Here is an 8,973-nt window from a genome sequence, read left to right as displayed (position 1 = left end):
CTTTAATTTTCTTCCAGACGGACAGCCTGTTGCTCTCATATTTTTTATTACATAAATCATTCTTCCTCCACTGAACTGAAATCACACATTTTCATATGTAAAATTCTCATATAAAATGAGACCTATTTCTGAATCGTCCATCTGTGTTCTAATGTATAGAGTTATCCATATGCTATATCGTATGACTTATTATGGTGGCTTTTAGTGTTTTCATACTTAGTAAAGCAGGTGCCTCCACGCTATGTTTCTTTCTATACTTTACTGGCTATTCACAGGCATTTTTCCTCCATGTGACATTTAAGATCATCATAATTAATTAACTTCCCCAAACCTTCATTGGAATTCTAATTGGAATTACATTACTATATTAATATTGACATAAGTGATTTTGTATGGTATGAAGTCTTCTCATCCAAGAACATAAGTTTTTTCATTTATGCAGACATTAATTTACATCCTTCCATTTTGATATTATCATTTACGTCACAAAGGTTCTTTACTTTCTTACTCATAGTTTAAAATTTTTATTGTCATTATAAATGGAATGTTTCTCCCATTTCCATTTCTAGGTCCTTATTTCTAGAATAAAGAAAAGCTTGTATCCAACATTACCAAATTCTCTTAATTATTCTGGAATGTTTAGAACTCGACTTTCTTTGTTTTACTAGGTATAGAATCATATGATCCATGTAGCTCTTTTTTTCCCCAGTGTTTAATGTATTATTTTATTTTGTCTTAATGCATTCACCAGAACCTCCAAAACAATATTGGTAATTACTTTAACGATAAAGGTAATAATTGGCATCACTGTCTTGTTTCTGAATTTCATTGATTGGCCTTCAGCATTTCAATACTTAGAATGGTGTTTTCTATTTTGTTTTCAAAAATAGTCTTTATCATATTTAAATAGTTTTCCTTTATTGCCATTTAGAGTTCTTTAGTAGGAATAACTGCTGGGGGTGGGGGGTTAAATCAAATGCCTTTTCAGCACTGATTGCTCTGGTCATATGGTTTTTCTCTTAATTTGTTGATATGATAAATTATTGATAAATTTCCTGATATCCAATCACTCTTGCCTTTCTTTCTTGATTGTAATGTACCATTCATTTTTGCTGTATTCTTTTTGCTAATATCTCATTTTTAATTTTTGCAGCTATATCTATAAGTAATGTTGGTCCATATATTTTGTGTACTATTTGTGCAATAATTAGTTTTGATATTAATGCTGCACTGGCTTCATTAAATGAATTTGAGAGATTTCCACCTTTATTCTATGACCTGTAATAATTTTCTATGATCTGGAATAACACTGGCCTTATTTGTTGTTGTTTTTTTTAAGGTGAAAATATATATATATAGAGAGAGAATTATCCAGTTAGACTTGGTTTAGATGATCCCAATTTTATTGACAACATACAAATCATTGTAATCAGGAGCCAGTCGAGCGTATGTCTTCTTCTCTCCATCAGGCCTGATCAGGGTGTTGACCTGGGCCACAGCAATGTCATAGAGCTTCTTCACAGCCTATTCGATCTGGTACTTGTTGGCTTTGACATCCACAATGAACACAAGTGTGTTGTTGTCTTCTATCTTCTTCACTGCGGATTCAGTGGTTGGGTCAACTTGATGATGGCATAGTGGTCAAGCTTGTTTCTCCTGGGGGCACTCTTCCCGGATATTTGGGCTGCCTCCGCAGTGTCTTTGGCCTCTGGAAGGCGAGTGATGTATGGATCTTCTTTTGTTTGTAGCTGTGGACTCCTTTTAGCACTGCTTTCTTTGCCTTCAAAACCTTTGCTTTGGCTTCGGCTTTGGGAGGGGCAGGAGCTTCCTTCTTCGCCTTCGGCGCCATCTTGTGAAAAGGTATTTGTTCTTTATAGAATAAATCTTATCCAGCTGTAAAATCATCTGATCCTGGTCCTTCTCACACCAGTAGATCTTCAAGTGCCTTTCTAATTTCTTCCACAGTAATTGTTCTACTCCAATTTTTCACCTCTTTATAGGTCATTTTTAGAAATTGTATTTTTCTGAAAATCATTGTTTTCCTCCAGATCAGGTTAGTATAAACTGTGACTCACAGGCCAAGTCCAAGCCCACTGCCCATTCTACAACATTGAACTAAGAATGATTTATTTTAAAAAAATGATTTATAAATTTTTAAATGATTAAATTTTAAATTATATAAATGTGTACATAATATCTTTGATTTTACCTCTTGGCTCACATATGCGAAAACGTTACTACCTGGCCCTCTACAGAGAAAGTTTGCCAGCCCATGTTCTTAATTTTTAAATAGATTGCCAATGATTTGCATGTAATACTCTCCTATTGTTAGAATCTTCACATTATCTATGGCTGTGCCTCTCTTCTTGCTCCTAATCTTGCATATTTTTGCTCTTGTAAAACAGGAAGGAGAGCAGGAGTGACTCCATGACAGACTGAACCTCCTGGAATAGGCCTAAGTTTCAGTTTCCCCGACGCGGGTTCTCCCGTTCCCCGAAATGACACTGGTAACAACTAAAAGGTCCTGAGACCTGGAACCGACCAATCAGGAGCCAACACGATCAGCCACTCCTAAAGGAGCAAATGAACTAAGGGGTGAGGGGGATGGTGTGCCCAACATATGTAACCTACTGAAAAGTATAAAAGCTTGACTCTTACCCCAGGGCAGGGTCCTGGTTCGTGGAGAGTCCACTGCGTTGGTGCTCTGGGACTTGGACCCTAGCTCGAGCTAGCCAATAAACTCCTTTGCCTTTTGCAGCCTCGGTGACTCTGCCTCTCTGTTCTTGGGGCCCAGGGAAACCAGTTCTAACACTCTCACACTTTTTTCTTAACCAGGCTTATGAAAAGCCTAACTTTTGCAAAAAACTAGCTTTTGTATTTATTTATACATTGTACTCTTTTAGTTTTCTATTTCTTTAACTGTGGCTTTTGGCTGTATTATCACATTTCATCACTATTTTGGATACCACTTAGGAAAACAAAATGCTTTCACATAATCTAGAAGATAAGACACTCTTATCTCTTAAAATGTTTACTTTGTACTTATTAAAGAGCTCTTTTAGATTTATTTAGGCATAAATTTTAATATTTTTTGTGCATCCATAAAAGGAAAATATAAAATTGCTTAAGGTATTTCTAAAATGTCTTCTCATTGAGAATCCTGAGCTTTTAAATCATTTTGAATTCAACCTTCAGTGTTCATATTTTGCCATACAATATTGTCCTCTGTGCTGGTGATAAAGTATTTCTTAAAAGAGTGTTCCACTATTGTTTCCAATATTTTCTTCCAAATTGTTGATACTTGCTCTGCAAGTTTTGACACTAGTTATCTCTTACTGTGTCATTCAAAATATTTCAGACATCAGCTAGTACTCATATTTTTTTCCTCAAATAGTGCTTAAATGGTTTTTTGACTGACATGCCAAGGGATTTCAATCATGCCGCCAGGAAAAACAACCAAGTTCTTACATGCATAGGCAATAACAACGGGGTCACACTGCTACATGGTCAACAGAAATTGAGGACATATCCTGATTTCAGAGATGTCAAAATAAAAAAATAGTAGTACTCGAATTGATGAAATATACTAATTTTTACTACCTGGATTATCTGGGTTTATTTTATATTTTTTGCTATTTTTTTAAGATAGGTAATATGTTTAGACTTTCTTCTATAATAATGAAAATACTTAAGGCTATGAATTTTTCTAGGAGAATAGCTTTTGTAGTGACTCTTAAGGTTTTCAAATAGAGTATTTTCATTGCTTTTAAATAGATTGTAAATTCTGTTTTGATTTCCAGCTGCACCAAGTGTCATCAATTTATTTTTATTCTCCATGTAGTGATACTTTGTTTACTTTTCAGTATTTATATATAATTATATTAGATTATGACCATACAATTTGTCTCATAAAATCTCTAACTTTAAAAATATGATGCCTTTTGTGGCAATACATATAGCTAATTTTATATTATAAATTCTTATGGACATACAAAAATGTATAATATTTATTCAAAGAAAATAAAACAGAATTTACTAAGAATTAAAATCAGTTTGATAATTGTTTCATTCAATTCTTCTTTGTCTTTACTTATGTTTCTAGTAGTTATGAAAAACTAGAAAAATTAAGAAATGTCAAGAAGCTCAGAGTTTCTGGGTAATATAGAAACTTAAATGGAGCTAGGGAGTGATACTGTTTCTTAAACACATGGTCACACCAGGTCACCCTGTAGCCACAGAATTAGAGATCAGGATGGCAGGGGGGTGTGACTGAAAGAGCCACACAGAGAGCTTCTGAGATCCTGGTAAAACTCTGGCTTTTTGACTCATGTGCTAGTTACATAACATGTTCAGTTTGTGAAAAATCTATAATTTTTGCACATTTCTCTCTATATATATTTTTCTCCTTTTTAAAAAGTTTTTTAATATAACCACAAACTACAGTTATTTAATGTCATTTCTTCTCCCTTTCCCTATTCCCTTTTCTCTCCAACAAGTATTGATCTAAAAGAAATATTGATTCCACCTTTAGACCTTTGTAAAAACTGCTTCATGTTCCTACTCCTTCTTGTCTTCCTTGTTCTTTTCCCATATATGAGTCAGAATAGTTTAACCTGCAGTTTAACCCAACATTTCTGTGGCTTGACTTGCTCATGCAAAGTCCGATACAAGTCAGAACTTCCTCTATCTTGTAGCTATAGCTACTCTGTCTAGAAAGCATGACCTTTATTTAAAGGTTGTGGTGGCAGAGAAAGAAGAATCTGGAGGCCTCTACCCAGGAGGTTTTTAAGAGCCAGGTCTGTGACTTGCACTACTTCTGCTGTCATCTGATGGCCAGAACCCAGTCACATAGCCTAACTGCAAGGGTGCTGGAAAAAAAGATAGTTGACATTTTGCTTCTGGTTGCCTGCCTTAATTAATGGCTTGGGAGAGCACATTTCAGGTCTCAACCCTGCAATCTTCCCAGTTGTGCAAGATACCTCTTAATCCTACAAACCAGCTCTTAAGCTCATGAAACTGGCATCTTAATCTCTTATCCTTTACCATAAAACCAAATGATGTATGTATGTCTACATTCTGCGTTACTAAGAAAGCAAAAGATTCCAGTGCTTGTTTATAGTTAGGTTTGGGAGCAGGAAAAAGGGAGTTTTACTTATCTATCTATTTACTTATTTATTTGTTTTTAACATTTCTGATTTTGCTTGTACATTCCTTAACACTGGTCTAATTTTAGACTTGATATCTCTTATAAGAAATATATTAAAAGAATCAAACTCATGTGATACAATCAACAAATGGCTTGATCATTTTCTCCTCCTACCCATTCAGATCAATTTTGTGGGGCTAATTTTTCCCCTGCCCACTAGGATGAAATTTAAAGCAAGTCTTATGGTTTTATGGTCATTCACCATTAATTAAAAAAATTTCCAGCTACTTGTAGTCGTGAAATCACTCTCAGTTCAGCAATCAAAATATCTAGTCCTATGTAATGGTCACAAGATTCAACTTCATTTAGAATTAAATCTTCCTTTCCCCCAAATCAGATGTGCTTTGAGAAAAAAATAGGTATGGTCAACTCTTTTTCTATTTCTCCATCTTGAGCCTTTGTTCTCCTCCATTCTCTAGGCTACTTCTACCTCATTTAGGCTTAGAGAGCAGGGAGATGTAAGAAACAGAAGTGCTCTTATTGAACAGATACTGTCATTAGTATTTATTGATAGCAGTAAGAGCGATTATTTGAACCTGGTCCTAGTGAGACCTCCAAAAGTCTCTGCCATTGGAGCTGGTTGTTTAGCAAAAATATACCTACATGACCAGTAGGGTATAAGAAAGCCTGGCTGAAACTCCAGTTTGGGCTTCCAGGATCCTAGGTAGTCCATGAACACATCAGTTGTTCCTGATCTAAGATAGCAAGTACATCCTGGCATGGCCTAGCAGAGGGAAGACAACTGGAGCTTGTACCTGGTCTCTCCTGACCCTTTGCCAGGAGGCAACCTTCACCTTGCTTTAATGTTGATGCTATTTTTAACCCTTTCCTGTAATAATATGTGGATCTGTAAGCATTGTCATTTGGGGTGCTGTGAGTCTTCTTTAGCAGTCAGGCTCAATTGCCACCATTTGTGTCATTGACATCAGTGCTTTCTAGGATTGGCAGTTGTACACAATTGACTCTTTGTTTTGAGGGGCACTTTTGTGTGTTCTTTAGAGACTGTCCAATACTGGATTTCTCTCATGAAACTGGGTCCAACAGTACCAAATAGCACTCTCTGCTGAGTTCACCTTGCCCTTCTGGGCAGCGTTCTTGGTGAGTATTTAAGACAACCCCTCATCGGTTTTCTCACACCCATGGGCAACAAAGAAACATAAATTCTTTGCCCCAATCAACTTGAAGAGTGAAAGTTATCCCCTTTGCAGCAATATCTTTCCATTCCTCTCTCAGAGAAGCCAAGCAACAACAGTCTCTGACCTTTCTGATGTCTCAAACATGTCTCAAATATCTATCCACTGGGATACATGTCAAGCCCACTGGCCCCACTGAAGACCTTCTCCCCAGGCTTGAGGTAAAAGAAAAATGCTCCAACTTTCCGAACAAAAATCTTCTAATCTCTATTTAACCCTTTTATAAACTTGATGGCTGGGGGGGAGAAGAAATCCAAAACTGATTTTGAACATCTCCTTCGCAAGTCCTGCATGATATTCTCCTACCCTTTGTGTTGTAAGTTGATACCAAAATAGTTTTATTTCCACCTCCTACTACACTAATATAACTGGCAAATCAAGGATTTGGACCCAGATCTACCTAATCCCAAAATCCATTTTCTTTTTACTATGCCAGACAACCTCACCTATGTCAAATTAAGGATGTCATTTCAAATTTATTTAGTACTTTTTTGGATAGTCTTCTGTTTGGTCCTGGAAAAGATGTCTTTCCAAATGTGTATGAGCCACACTTCTGGTTTTTTTCCTACTTTATGAAGGACTGAAAAACCAAAGGAAGCCACAGGTTTCCCTTTCCTTGATAAAATGGGGGCGGGGGGAGGAATTTAATTGGCTCTTGTGCTTAATAAATAGTGCAGTTTTAAAAATTGTCAAACTACAGTCTTGTGGCATTCGCTTCTTCCCTTAGAGAAATGGGGAGGTATGATTGAGTACTGTATGTACACACACACACACAAAATTCTGAACAAGTGCTTAGAAAAGGCATTTGAAAGCTTTTGTTGCTGATTTTGAGGATGCTTACGATTTCCAAATTTTTATTTCCCACTGAGGCCATATCAACAAATGTGTAAATCTCTCTGCACCCTGTGGGTGATGTTGTTGTATTCATTGTGGGCAGCAAACACAGGCTGACTCTCCTTCTCACTCTGAGCTTGGGCCATGTGGTCAACTGACCAGGAGTCGCTAGGAAGATGCCTTCCCACCGCGTAATTCTTTCCCTCACTCATTCTGTCTACCTCTTCCTGTAATTGCTCAATAGTAGAAGCAAATCTAGGGACAGTTTTGTGAAAAACACAATAGTTCCTCTTTTTTAAATCCAAAATAATCAGTCTTCCCCAATAGCATTTATCCAATCACATAAAAGAGCCAGCAGGACCACTATCTAGAATCAAGTTGGTGAGAATGACCCCACAGACATAAATCTCTAAGGCAGGTATAGCCTCCTACCATGGCAGAACAACATGTGGGGTTTCTCTACCCTAAAAGCTTTCAACTGCATGGTCTAAATAAGTAACTTCACATTAGCTGCTCCTGTTTCAGGAAGAAGACTTCAAATAATATTTTTCTGTAAAGTAAAAAAGTTTTTTTATTGTTATGAGTGAAACAACAACAAAAGTTAAAGAAAAATGTGAATACCCTCTTCCCTCCCCACTCCTCAGGGATTCAAAGTTAGAAGCTTGGCCATATACTTCCCACATTTCTTCATGATCATTTAAACATGTACAAACATGTATACATATGTACAAGGTACATTCTCTCTTTGATAGATATTTTTAAATGATGCCATACCATACATAGTATTCTACAACTAAATTTCTTTTTCTACTTACGTAAGGTACTAAGCCTGTAAGTTTGACTCCAGGTAACTGAGATTCAAATTAACAAGACAGGTAGTTTTTTCTAAAAAATAAAATAAAAATTTTTTTGAGGCTAGGCATGGTGGCTTACTGTAATCCTAGCACTTTGGGAGGCCAAGGCAGGAAGATTGCTTGAGGTCAGGAGTTCAAGACCAGCCTGATCAAAAGCAAGACCTGTCTCTGCAAAAAACTGAAAAGTTAGCCAGGTGTCATGGTGCATGCCTATAGTTCCAGCTCCTCATGGGAGGCTGAGGCAGAAGGATTGCTTGAACTTAGGAGTTTGAGGTTACAGTAAGCTATGACGATCCCACTGCACCTTAGCCCAGGCAACAGAGAGAGAGACCCTCATCCACACGGCCTAAGTTAGTTTGCCATCACAGCTATATTCCAGGAAATAAGATGGAGAAAAAGTAGAAGAAAGGGAACATACACACATCCTTTTAAGAACATGACACAGAAAAATAGCCCATCTCACTTCCCTTCATATCATTAACCAGGACCTGGCCACATGGCTACATTTTGCTGCAAGGGAAGCTGGGAAATGTAGTCCTTTTTCCTGGCAGCTATGTGCCCAGTGAAAAATCATGGAATGGGGCAGACTTATGAGGAGCAAGGAGGGAAGATATAACTAGCAGCCCTTGCCCCAGATAGAGGTCTTACTATAATGTGTGTTGCTCTAAATCAATCTTTTTAATAACTACACAATTTTTTGAAGTATGGATGTATCATAGTTTATCCAACCATTCACCTACTTTTAAAATTTTGTATGATTTCAAGGTTTTTATTTGTTTTCCCTTTTCCACAACAAGCAAGAATATTGAATTTGAGTGAGAATTTATCAAATATATTTAAATGAACCCGCTGCATTTCAACTCTCTTTGACTGACAGGTGAGGGAC

The 8,973-nt window shown here is 36.8% G+C and overlaps 1 pseudogene; it reads right to left on the bottom strand.

Moving 5' to 3' along the window:
* Positions 1-1,386: 1,386 nt before the first annotated feature.
* Positions 1,387-1,970, bottom strand: LOC123641359 (annotated as a pseudogene).
* Between the last annotated feature and the right edge of the window lie 7,003 nt (positions 1,971-8,973).

This window comes from Lemur catta, chromosome 1 (assembly GCF_020740605.2).
Source record: "Lemur catta isolate mLemCat1 chromosome 1, mLemCat1.pri, whole genome shotgun sequence".
NCBI classification, from domain to species: Eukaryota; Metazoa; Chordata; class Mammalia; order Primates; family Lemuridae; genus Lemur; species Lemur catta.
The sequence above is the reverse complement of the archived record's forward strand: the minus strand, read 5'-3'. Positions and strand labels throughout refer to the sequence as shown.